This window comes from Balaenoptera physalus, assembly GCF_965194825.1.
Source record: "Balaenoptera physalus genome assembly, chromosome: 2".
Classification (NCBI taxonomy): domain Eukaryota; kingdom Metazoa; phylum Chordata; class Mammalia; order Artiodactyla; family Balaenopteridae; genus Balaenoptera; species Balaenoptera physalus.
In genome coordinates, this window is record NC_138883.1 from 119,251,970 (window position 1) to 119,265,498 (window position 13,529).

The window sequence follows — 13,529 nt, forward strand, 5'->3', positions numbered from 1 at the left end:
AAATAAATCAATAAATCAACCTCTAGGTGAGCCCAAGAGAATCTCTTCCCTGCAGAAAAAACTGCTTGCCCAGATTAAAGGGCTTGAAGCGGCTCATCCAGGTTGTGTACATCCAGAAGGCGATGGGGCCAGGATTTTAATCCAGGCCCTATTGATTCCAAAGTCCTAATCTTTACCCTATTGGACATTGCCTGTTCTGTATTTTAAGAGGTCTAGTTTCACTTCTAATTTTCAGCTGGTGAGCTGAATGGGTGACCTGGCTTATCTCTACATTGCCCCTCTGTGCTGGGAAGAGTCACAGCCCCAGATGGGGGTGGGAGGAGGGCTATCCTCTGGAAACTTCCCCGGGGCCAGGTAGTTGGAGCCCATTCTCAGACGCCAAGACCAAACTTGCACAGCTTTCATCCTGAGTCAGGGGTGGGGATGCTGGGCCAGGCAAAGCACCTCTAATTTCTTCTCTGTCTCTTTGTAAGTACAGACTGCACTTTTTTATTTCCTGTCCTCCAAATCAGAAACTTTCAGGGCAGAAACTAGAGGCCATCTGATTCAGCCTCCTCTTATTACAGAGAGGAGATGGAGTGAGGCCCAGAGCAGGAGAGGGATGTGCCCCAAGTCACAGGGCCAGTCATCTGCAGAGCTAAGACTCCACTTCACTTTCTTTTCGCCCACCCTTCCCTGCAGCTGGTCCAACCTCTGCCCCTCAGCTGTTGGCAGATGATCTAACATTTCAGTAGTGGTTACTCTGTGCCAAGGGCTGGGCTATAGGCACAAGGCTCATGCTTCTCATAGTGTGAAACCCTGACCAGCAGCACCAACATCACCTGGGACCTTGTTCGAAATGGAAATTCTGGAATTCCCTTGCAGTCCAGTGGTTAAGACTCCAAGCTTTCACTGCCGAGGATCCTACAAGCTGCACACCGTGGCCAAAAAAAAAAAAAGCAAATTCTCAGGCCCACTCCAGACCTCTTGAATCAGAAACTCAGAGGGGATGGGCAGCATCTGTTTTCACAAGCTCTCCTGGTGATTCTGATGTCTGCTCAAGTTTGAGAATCACTGCTCTAAGCCATAGGTGTGTGGAACTTGGAGACAGCGGGACCTAGGTTCAAACTGCCTCCATCACTTACTAACTCTGTGACTTGGGCAAGCTATTGTCCCTGAACTTCAGTTTCCTCATCTATAAAATGGCCGTAATAATAGTACCCACAGGGGTTATTGTGAGGACTCCATGAGATAGCACGAAGTGTGGTGCGTAGAAGCACGCAGTCAGGGACAGCCTATCTCAGGTTTAGTGCTTTCAGCCAGTAACTGTAGCCAGTTAATAATGAATAACACTATTGTTTCCTTTGTGTTTATTTTTACCTGTTTGCTCCAAATGCAACTGCTTTTCCATTTACGGTAGTGATACAAAAAGTTTTGTGGAAAGAGAAAATGATAAAATCCACATTCTTCAATTCAGCCCTAGCTACAGATTAAAGCAGAGACAGGTCTGTGAGCTTCAGCTAGCAGCTCCAATGAAAACCCCTCAGAGGGACGTCCCTGGCGGTCCAGTGGTTAAGACACTGTTCTTCCACTGCAGGGGGCATGGGTTCGATCCCTGGTCGGGGAACTAAGATCCCACATGCCACACAGTGTGGCCAAAAAATAGAAAAAGAAAAAAAGGAAAGGAAAGAAAAGAAAAACCTTGAGAGAACAAACAGTGTCAACACAGATACACCAAGGAGGCAGGGCCCTGACCTCAGATAACGATGAAAACCCACAAAATGCCCAAGTCCAATTGAAGGACAATGTTCAAAATGCCTGAAACTATCAACTCCTCAAAACCATCAACTTCATCAAAATCAAGGCAAGTTTGGATTTCCCTGGTGGCACAGTGGTTAAGAATCCACCTGCCAGGGCTTCCCTGGTGGCGTGGTGGTTGAGAATCTGCCTGCCAATGCAGGGTACACGAGTTCGAGCCCTGGTCTGGGAAGATCCCACATACCACGGAGCAGCTAAGCCCGTGTGCCACAACTACTGAGCTTTCGCGTCTGGAGCCTCTGCTCCGCAACAAGAGAGGCCGTGACAGTGAGAGGCCCGCGCTCGCAGCAACTAGAGAAAGCCCTCGCACAGAAACGAAGACCCAACACAGCCAAAAATAAATAAATAAATAAATTTCTTTAAAAAAAAAAAAAAAAAAAAGAATCCACCTGCCAATGCTGGGGACATGGGTTCAAGCCCTGGTCCGGGAAGATCCCACATGCCGTGGAGCAACTAAGCCCGTGTGCCACAACTACTGAGCCTGTGCTCTAGAGCCCGCAGGCCACAACTACTGAGCCCGTGTGCCACAACTACTGAAGCCCACGCACCTAGAGCCCATGCTCTGCAACAAGAGAAGCCACTGCAATGAGAAACCTGCGCACCACAACAAAGAGTAGCCCTCACTTGCCGCAACTAGAGAAAGCCTGCGCGCAGCAACAAAGACCCAATGCAGACAAAAATAAATAAATAAAGTTATTAAAAAAATAAAATAAAGGCAAGTTTGAGAGACTGCCAAAGCTAAGAAAAGCCTAAGGAGACATGGCAGCTAAATATAATGTATCCTGGATAGGATCCCAGAACAGAAAAAAGATATTGGGTAAAAAATGAGGAAATCTGAATAAATAAAGTATGGACTTTAGTTTATAACAGTGTATCACTATTGCTTCATTAACTGTGACAAATGTACCATACTGACCCGAGATGTTAATAATAAAGGAAACTGGATGTGGGATACATGGGAACACTGTACTATCATCCCAGTTTTTCTGTAAATCTAAAACTATTCTAAAATAAAAGTTATATTAAGAAATAACTAGAGCTTCCCTGGTGGCACAGTGGTTAAGAGTCCGCCTGCCAATGCAGGGGACACAGGTTCGAGCCCTGGTCCGGGAAGTTCCCACATGCCATGGAGCAACAAAGCCCATGTGCCACAACTACTGAGCCTGCGCGCCACAACTACTGAAGCCCACGTGACTAGAGCCCATGCTCCACAACAAGAGAATCCACCACAATGAGAAGCCCGTGCACTGCAACGAAGAGTAGCCCCCGCTCTCCACAACTAGAGAAAGCCCGGGCACAGCAACGAAGACCCAACGCAGCCAAAAATAAATAAATTAAAAAAAAAAAGAAATAAGTAGAACTGAAAAAAAAACTAGGACTGAAACTATAACGTAGAAGAAAACACAAGGGAAAATCTTTATGACATTGAATTTGCCAATGATATCTTGGTTATGACACCAAAAGCACAGGCAACAAAAGAAAAAAGTAGATCAAACTTAAAAATTTTTGTGCATCAAAGGACACTGTCAGGAATTCCTGGCAGCCCAGTGGTTAGGACTCTGCGCTTTCACTGCCGGGGGCCCAGGTTTGAGGCCTGGTTGGGGAACTAAGGTCCCGCATGCCGCTTGGCGTGGCCAAAGCAAGCAAACAAAAAACCCAACAACAACAACAACAACAACAAAAATGGACGCTATCAAGAGTGAATAGAGGGACTTCCCTGGTGGCGCAGTGGTTAAGAATCCACCTGCCAATGCAAGGGACACGGGTTCGAGCCCTGGTCCGGGAAGATCCCACATACCACGGAGCAACTAAGCCCGTGCACCACAACTACTGAGCCTGTGCTCTAGAGCCTGCAGGCCACAGCTACTGAAGCCCGCGCGCCACAACTACTGAAGCCCACGCACCTAGAGCCCGTGCTCCGAAACAAGAGAAGCCACTGCAGTGAGAAGCCCGTGCCCTGCAACGAGGAGTAGCCTCCGCTAGCTGCAACTAGAGAAAGCCCGCGTGCAGCAACGAAGACTCAATGCAGCCAAAAATAAATAAATAAATAAAAATAAATTCATAAAAAATTTAAAAAAAAAGGACTTGGATAGACTTTTTTATTTTTCTATTTTAATTTTTTATTTGGATAGACATTTAAAAATTTATTTATTTATTTATTTGGCTGCATCGGGTCCTTGTTGTGGCATGCAGGATCTTTAGTTTCGGCATGTGGGACCCCGACCAGGGCTGAACCCTGGCTCTCTGCACTGGGAGCACAGAGTCTTAGCCACTGGACCACCAGGGAAGTCCCTTGAATAGACATTTCTCCAAAGAAGATATACAAATGGCCAATAGCTCATAAAAAGATGCTCATCACTAATCATTAGGGAAAAACAAATCAAAACTACAGTAAGATACCACTTCACACCCATTAGGATGGCTATTATTAAAAAACAAACAAACAAAACAAAACTCAGTATTGGTGAGGATGTGGAGAAATTGGAACCCATATGCATTGCTGGTGGGAATATAAAATGGTGTAGCCACTATGGAAAACAGTATGGTGGTTCCTCAAAAAATTAAGCATGAAATTACCATGTGATCCAAAAATTCCACTTCTGGGTATATACCCCAAGTAATTCAAAGCAGAGACTCAAAGAGATATTTGTACACACAGGTTCATAGCAACATTATTAACAATAGCCGAAAGATGAAAGCAATTCAAGTGTCCATAGAGAGATAAATGGATAAACAAAATGTGGCGTATGCGTACTACATACAATGGAATATTATTCAGTCTTAAAAAGGAAGAAAATTCTGAGACATCCTACAATATGGATTGAGGACATTTTGCTAAATAAGCCAGTCACAAAAGACAAATACTGTATGATTCCACTTATATGAGGTAATTTGTTATACTGTGATTTTTTTTTTTAAAGATGTATGTATTTCTAATTATTATTTATTTATTTATTTATTTGTTTGGCTGTGTTGGGTCTTTGTTTTTGTGCGAGGGCTTCCTCTAGTTGCGGAAAGCGGGGGCCACTCTTCATCGCGGTGCGCGGGCCTCTCACTATCGTGGCCTCTCTCTTGTTGCGGAGCACGGGCTCCAGACGCGCAGGCTCAGTAGTTGTGGCTCACGGGCCTAGTTGCTCCGCGGCATGTGGGATCTTCCCAGACCAGGGCTCGAACCCGTGTCCCCTGCATTAGCAGGCAGACTCTCAACCACTGCGCCACCAGGGAAGCCCTATACTGTGATTTCTAATAAGAAATATGCATTTGGTTTTATTCCTGTTTCTGGCACAGAGCTCCTAAAACCCTTGGGATTTCCTATATGAGTAGAGTGATAAAGCTGTCTTTTGCTAGTTGTAGCAAGCTCCCTTTCAGCCACACCTGAATTTAAGTTAGTGAGGTAACTTTTAGAAAGCGCCTAAGGATGGGCTGGTTGCCAGGGGAACCAATGTGCGATTGGAGGGTTTTAATTTTTTTTTTTTTTTTTTGGCAGCACGTGGGATCTTAGTCCCTGACCAGGGATCAAACCCACGCCCCCTGCATTTGAAGGGGAGTCAACCACTGGACCGCAAGGGAAGTCCCGGAGGGTTTTAACTTTTAGTCTAATGCCCTCCCCTCACCTCCAGGGAGGGGAGAGGGGCTGGAGGTTGACTTAATCATAATCCTCAATTATGCCTATGTAATGAAGACTCCATAAAAATCTTAAAACTACCAACCAGGTTTGGAAAGCACCTGAGCTGCTGAAAATTTTATGTATGTGTTACCTCAATAAAAAAAGAAATGGAAAATGCTTGAAGTGTATTTTTCTTTGATTATAATTAAAAAAATCAATGTTACCTTGAAGTTCCTTTCTTGTTCGATTTATGCTTATTCATTTTCCTATCTTCATGAAAATGGCCTGGCTAGTTTGTCAGGAAGTTCTCTGGAGACATTTTAACATTAAAAGCTTATTGAAATTAACACGACATTGTAAATCAACTATATTTGAATAAAAAAAAAAAGCTTATCGTTATCTCCTGTGGAATGTATCCTTCATTTCGAGCAGGTATTAGTAGGTGCTTGTTAATGGGGAAATATTGATATGTTAACCCATGTTGACTGAAATTAAAATGCACAACGTGAGAGCTGAGTTTGTTTTATTTGGGGATTTAGGACTGTAGCCAAGCAGACAGCCTCTCAGATAGCTCCAAGGAATTGCTCCTAAAAGGTAGTGGCAGGGGTGGGCAGCACATATGTGATTTTGGAGAAGGGGTACATGCAATTAAGCACACATCTTGGTAGAAGGCTACTGCTAGTCACAAGGAACAAATACCTTAGTTAATGCTTTTAGTGTTTTTCTAAATGAGGGAAGGTGCAAGAAATTAGTTTCATAAAATTTTCTCCTGAAAATATCTAACTATCTGAAGGCCTGTTCTGCCAGTTTTCCCAGAGCACGGAGTGCCTCATTCCTCATCGCCACTCTGAACTCCTTTTAGGGTGTGTTGAAGGTCAGCGACTGCAGTGACTAATGACTAATTGCTCCTTGTAGAGCCAGATGGTGAGCGACATTCTTTAGTTGGCATCCACCTGCTATGACTTCAGTGCTTTTATTCTGTAATTTCACTGGTGTAGAATATATCTTCGATTCACTTTTAAGTCCAAAGGCATCAAGGTGATTTGTCTTGCCTTCTCTCTTAGACCTGAAGGTGCGATTCTAGAAGATTAACATCCTTAAAGCTTTTCCCTGGGCAGTTTCCTTTCATTTATTTATTTATTTAAATTTTTACTATTTATTTGGTTGCGCCGGGTCTTAGTTGCGGCAGGCAGGCTCCGTAGTTGCAGCTCACCAGCTCCTTAGTTGCAGCATGCAGGCTTAGTTGCGGCATGCATGTGGGATCTAGTTCCCTGAACAGGGATCGAACCCGGGTCCCCTGCATTGGGAGTGCGGAGTCTTATCCACTGCGCCACCAGGGAAGTCCTGCAGTTTCCTTTTAAAATAAACTTAAGTTGAAAGAAAAGAAAGATAACGTAAAGAAAATGATTGAGCAAATAATAGTTGTGAGAGTTAGCCAAATGCAGAGTGAGGGGGTTCAGTCCACATAAGATTGTCCTCATTTCTGACAGCATTTGCAAATTCAGAGGGTTCCCCAAACCACCCTCAGCTTTGATAACTCACTAGAAAGACTCACTGAAAGTTGTTATTCTCAGGTATGGGAAAGGGAAAAGATATGATTAAAGTCACCCAAGGGAAGAAGCCCAGACTGAAGAGCTTCCATTTTCCTCTCCCTGTGGGGTCAGGACAGCATTCCTCTGCCAGCGTCCATGGATGACAATATGCATGGAGCGCTGCCACCCAGAGAAGATCACTGGGCCAGAGTCTTTACTGGGGCTCCATTACATAGAAATGGTTAAGTGTCCACCTGGGGGCAGTTTTCAGCCCCCTCAAGAAGCCCAGCTGCTGCCCCAAAGTTCGCACCCTCCATCACATTGTGAGTGTGGCTCAGAGCCCCACCCTTAGTCACATTGTCTTTATCTGACTGCTCCAAGGACCCCAGGCAAACAAAGACACTCCTATCAGACATGATGTTCCAAAGGTTTAGGGATTACCTCCCAGAAGAAAGGGCGATGACCTTTTGGGGCAAAGTTAAATTCTTTACTATAAAATAATGCAAGTGGGAAGCGGCTATGGCAAATGGTGTGATAATGGTTCAGAATGACCAGACCTTGGGAAGCACAGCATGAGGCCTGGCTGGGCTGGCTGAGCCCAGAGCGGAACCCAGAGACGTAAGCAGCCAGCTTACTGTAGCCTCTGTCCTCTCAGGATAGGGACTGTGCCTCCTCTGTACTCATTTCTCCCTCGCTTTGAGAGCACCATGCCTATCACCAGGGCTGGAGCTAAGGAGAGGCAAATGGAGTGAAACAGGAGGGAAGGGGGCAGGGCACAACCTTTGAAAGAATGACACAGCCCGAGGACATGACATCAACTAATTAGAACCAAATGGGTCCAAGATGGCAGACAAGTCGACTTGCACTAGACCTTGAGCTTCAGTATATGCTCACTGTAACACATCAGCAAGCTAAATGGCACTCCACAGGCGCTGTGACACTTCCAAGACCCACCATAAGGATCAAAAAGTGGGCGGTGGCCCAATTCCTGGAAATCCCCGCCCCTTCCTGAGGTAGTTGGAATACTCCTCCCACTCATTAGCTTATGAAATTACCCACCCCTATGAAAGTGGCGGCGAAGTGGGGGGGGGTGGTGGGGGTGGTGGGATGAATTGGGAGATTGGGATTGACATGTATACACTAATATGTATAAAATGGATAACTAATAAGAACCTGCTGTATAAAAAAATAAATAAAATAAAATAAAAAAATTAAAAAAAAAAAAAGAGAAATTACCCACCCCTATAAAAACTGACAACCCATACCCTGGTGCCTTTCTCACCTTCTGAGATGACCCACATTCTGTCTGTGGAGTGTGTTTCTCTCTAAATAAATCCACTTCTCACCTATCACTTTGTCTCCCACTGAATTCTTCCTGCGATGAGACATCAAGAACCTGAGCTTCATTAAGTCCTGAAACCAGGTGTGTGATCTCAGTTGGAAGACTGTGGGTTTTGGCCGGCTTTGAGTCCCAGCCGCTTAGGTTCAAGTCCCAGTCAGAGTTTTGGCTGGGTTCGGGTCCCAGCACGTGGGTTCAAGTCCCAATCTGAAGTGCGCAGTTTTAAGACCTAGGGCGCAAAATTTAAGGAGGTGCTCATTCTTGGGGTCTGACAAGTGCCCTAGGTGCCTCTCTTGCTTCACCTTGATCCCAGCCTAGCTGGTCACAACAAAGAGGCTGAATTTGAAGCAGTTATTAATTACCTACTGTATGCAGGGCCTCATCCTGGGGGCCATGGTGGTGCTATAGCTAGTTTTCCATTGTGCCTGAGCCACTCTCTTGGCTAGTCATACTCACCATAGGCAACTTGAGAGTAATATTAAAATGTCATGCAGGTTAATTGCTGCTGTTGAAGGATGAGACAAATGCATCCCAGCCAAGTTGCCACAGTTACCCCAGCCAAGGCATCCTAGACCAGCTGACAGCCAGCCAGCCTACCCCCAGACTTAAGGGCAAGCACAGTCAAGGTCAGCAGAGTCATTAATCCAGCACACATTCAATAACAAACTCTAAGTGAGCCCAGCAAAGATCTGAAGTGCCCAGCTAGCCTGCAAATTCATGAGCTAAATAAATGCTTATTTTTTTAGCTCTTGAGTTTTGGGTTGGGTTTGTTACACACCATTATGGAGGCAATAGATAACTGATACAGAAATTGGTAAGACCAGAGGTGCATGTGACTAAGTTGGCACGGAATTGGGCACTGCCAAAAGCTCTGACCTAATTCCTTATAGACTAAGGCCTGAGCTCCCCTCTTCCCTTCTGTTGGCTACTCCTCTGGCTTGCTCAGCCCCAAACCCTCAGCTGCTGGTGACTACTGTGGTCAGAGACATTTTTACCGTGACATAGCTCACATGCAAAATCCCGTGGAGGTCAGGGAGGGAGGCAGCAGGCCTCAGGGGGGATGGCAGCCTGGGACGTGCTTTCATCCACAGTGCTCCCACATCTGCTTGGTCCTATAATTTTGATTCTCCAGATCCAGCCGGAGTCTCTTGGACATCACTTGACAATGAGGCCTGCCCAAGAGTCCATCTGGGCATACAAGCTCATTAGAGGGCTTTGTGATATCTTCACATTATCTCCATTTCACAGATAAGCAAACAGGCTCTGAGGTGGGAGGTAGCTTATTTGTAATCAAATAGTTAATAAGGGACTTCCTTGGTGGTCCAGTGGCTAAGACTCCATACTCCCAATGCAGGGGGCCTGGGTTTGATACCTGGTCAGGGAACTAGATCCCACATGCTGCAACTAGAGATCCTTCATGCTGCAACTAAAGACACCGTATGCCGCAACTAAAAGATCTCACATGCTGCAACTAAAACCTGGCACAGCCAAATAAATAAATAAATATCAAAAAAAAATAATAAAAGATGGAGCCAATGTTCTGACTCAATAGCTGGAAACAACAGTTTCTTTTTTTTTTTAATTTAACTTAATTTACTTTTGGCTGCATTGGGTCTTTGTTGCTGCACTTGGGCTTTCTCTAGTTGTGGCGAGTGGGGGCTGCCCTTTGTTGCCGTGCACGGGCTTCTCATTGTGGTGGCTTCTCTTGTCGTGGAGCTCGGGCTCTGAGTGCACGGGCTTCAGTAGTTGCGGCACGTGGGCTCAGTAGTTGTGGGGTATGGTCTTAGTTGCTCCACGGCATGTGGGATCTTTCTGGACCAGAGCTTGAACCTGTGTCCCCTGCATTGGCAGGTGGATTCTTAACCACTGTGCCACCAGGGAAGTCCAGCAATTTCTTAAATATTCCAAGTTAAAGTACCACTGTAATTTGGAAAATGTTGAGGTGTCATCAAACTTCAACAAAAGGTTTTGACTCATCAGTGGCTCATCAGTGGATTGTGAAATAATTTAGTAGGTTGGGACCCGCATTAAAAAATTAATTATTAATAATAATAGTAATAATAAAAGGAATAGGAAAGATCAGAGGGCATCACAGAGTTTCATAAAACTTTTGTTTCTGTTATCTATATACTTAATCCCTCTAGGAAGCTGGCCTAAGTTGTGATGGCACACCAGGCTCCCAGAGGCTGAGGAAAGCTGACCTTTCTTTTTTTTCTTCCTTGTGATGAGAAACTTTGAGGATCTACTTTCTTTCTTTTTTTTAAAGGATCTACTTTTTAAATTATTTATTTATTTATTTATTTTATTTGGCTGTACCACATGGCTTGTGGGATCTTAGTTCCCCGACCAGGGATGGAAGCTGTGCCCTGGCAGTGAAAGCGCTGAGTCCTAACCACTGGACTGCCAGAGAATTCCCAAGCTGACCTTTCTTTGACTCACTGAATTTGGGGGAGAAATGATTCTCAGCTCAGTAGGTTCTTTGTCCAAGCCTCTTTCTGAGGGCAGCCAGGTTAGTGTCACTCCTCTCTTTTAATGAGACCATTTCAGTTGCTCTTTGATTAAGGACACTGCTTTTTAAAGCTAAATGTTCCTTTCCCCAAAACCTGCCACAGGTATATAAACTTCAGACTGAGATCACACAAAACTGTAATATTTATCTTAGTGTAATGCACAGTCTTCATAGAAAAGTTGGAAAATACTGAAAAGCACAAAGAAAAAGATTAAAATCACCAGTAATACTACTACCCAGAGAGACAATATTATATCCATTATTTTGTCTATGCTTATATTTGTCTTCAGAACAATGGGATTCTATTGGTACTGTTTTACGTTTTATTTAACTGTTAACTTTTTGAGTCCTTATCTTGCTAGAATAATTTTTAATAGTTGAGCTTCATCATAAGGCTATCTAGTAATTTAATCAGTCCCCTGTGGATACATTTTCAATTTTTCTCTGTTATATTCTATTATAGACACAGTGATGAAGATCCTTGTAGTTAATTTTTTGCAAATATCCATAACTTATTTAAGCTGAATTCTTGAAAGTGGCAGTTCTAGGTCAAAGGGTATATAATGTATGTTTCTAAGGTTCTTGATACATGTTGTAAAACTGCTCTCCTGAAAGGTACCAATTTGCCCTGCTGCCCACTGTGTTTACATTTTTTTAATCCATTAGGCTTTTTTGTTGTAAAATGTTTAGCTCCCTGTACTTCTTCTGGGGCCTGGGGAGAGATAGCAGGTGGGGAGCTCAGCTTTGGGGTTTTACCACACGCAAGGAGCTTTTCTAAGGGCTTTGTAGGAATTATGCCATTTACTTCTCTCTATAATTTTTAATTGATTAATTAATTTATTTTTGGCTGCATTGGGTCTTTGTTGCTGTGTGCAGGCTTTCTCTAGTTGCAGCAAGCGGGGGCTACTCTTCGTTGCAGTGCACGGGCTTCTCATTGCGGTGGCTTCTCTTGTTGCAGAGCACAGCCTCTCGGCGCGCAGGCTTCAGTAGTTGTGGCATGTGGGCTCAGTAGTTGTGGCACACGGGCTTGGTTGCTCCGCAGCATGTGGGATCTTCCTGGACCAGGTATTGAACGGATTTTTAACCACTGTGCCACCAGGGAAGTCCCTCTCTATAATTTTTAATGTCAGTACTATTATTACCCACCCCCCTTTTTTTCACTTTTTAAAAACTGTGGTAAATATATATATATATAACATAAAATTTGTCATTTTAGCCATTTTTAAGTGTACAATTCAGTGGCATTAATTATATTCACAATGTTGTGCAATCACCACCACTATTTCCAAATTTTTTTCATTGCCCCAAATAGAAACTCTGGACCCATTAAACAATAATTTTTCATTCTTTCCTCCCACCCTCTATTACCATATATTTGTGACAAGGAAAATGGAGAGAGGCTAAGTAAAATAATCAATGTCACACAGCTAGTTGGGCACAGAAGCCCCAATCCAGACCTGGCAGTCTGGCTTTAGCCTCCTTCTGAATCGCTTGTCTTGCAGTTTTTTTATTTTTTTTGGTTGCCCTGTGCGGCATGCGGGATCTTAGTTCCCCAACCAGGGATTGAACCTGTGTCCCCTGCATTGGGAGCATAGAGTCTTAACCACTGGACCACCAGGGAAGTCCATTTTTTTTTTTTAATTAAAAAAAATTTTTTTTGGCCACACCACGCTGCATGTGGGATCTTAGTTCCCTGACCAGGGATCAAACCTGCGCCCCCTGCATTGGAAGCGCAGAGTCTTAACCACTGGACCTTCAGGGACGTCCCCAATTTTTTTTTTTTTTTAAAGCCCAAAGTTTCTGGTTACAGGTTCTGGTAAGTCATTTCTTTCTCATTTTCCCCCAAAGGAGAAAAGGAATAGCTTTTCTGAAGAATCTTGAATTTTACTCCTAAATTCCTAAATCCAGTTTTCTTCAAGGGAACTTTCAAGTTGTATCCGCTTGGGTGATAAGGGCAGGATTCAACTACACCAAAGGGACCAGTTTACCCGTCTTGCCCTGTGGGGTCTTGTGAGAGCTCGAGGGCCGCAGGGGGTTCCTGCTTTCTAGAGCCACCAAACCCTCCCCTGATGAGATTCCTAATCCTGGGAGCCCTGAGGACACTCCTCAAATGGGCAAAGATTATGCCCAGCCACCAGAGCTGATGAATGGGATTCTCTCTCCTTCCTCTCCTAAAGGAATGTCACTGAAAAAAACATGGCCTTTGGAGTTGCACGAGCCTGGACTTGAACCACAGTCTTGGACAAGTTCTTGTCCCAAATCTGTTTGCCAAACTGAAAAGGTTTGAATAACACCACCTACCCGTCAGGGTTGTTGGGAAGAGCAAATGGCAGCCTAGCACAGGCAGGGTCTCAATGTATTAACGTTTATTTATTTATGTTTTTTTGGGGGCGGGGGGCCATGCCACACAGCATGAGTGATCTTAGTGAGGGCCTCAATGAATGTTAGCCAAGGCTTGGCAGCTCAGTGCCTGCTCCTTGTTCAAACCTTTGCACAGCACCCTGTTGGGGACCAACAACGTTGGCTAGTGCTGTTGCTTCTCTGCTGGCTTGGAAACTCAGATTCAGGGACTCTCTCTAAACCCTGATGTATCCCTTGGGCTGGCTGTGCCAATGTTCACACAACTCTTTTTTTTTTTTTTTTTAAACATCTTTATTGGAGTATAATTGCTTTACAATGGTGTGTTAGTTTCTGCTTTATAACAAAGTGAATCAGTTATACATATACATATGTTCCCATATCTCT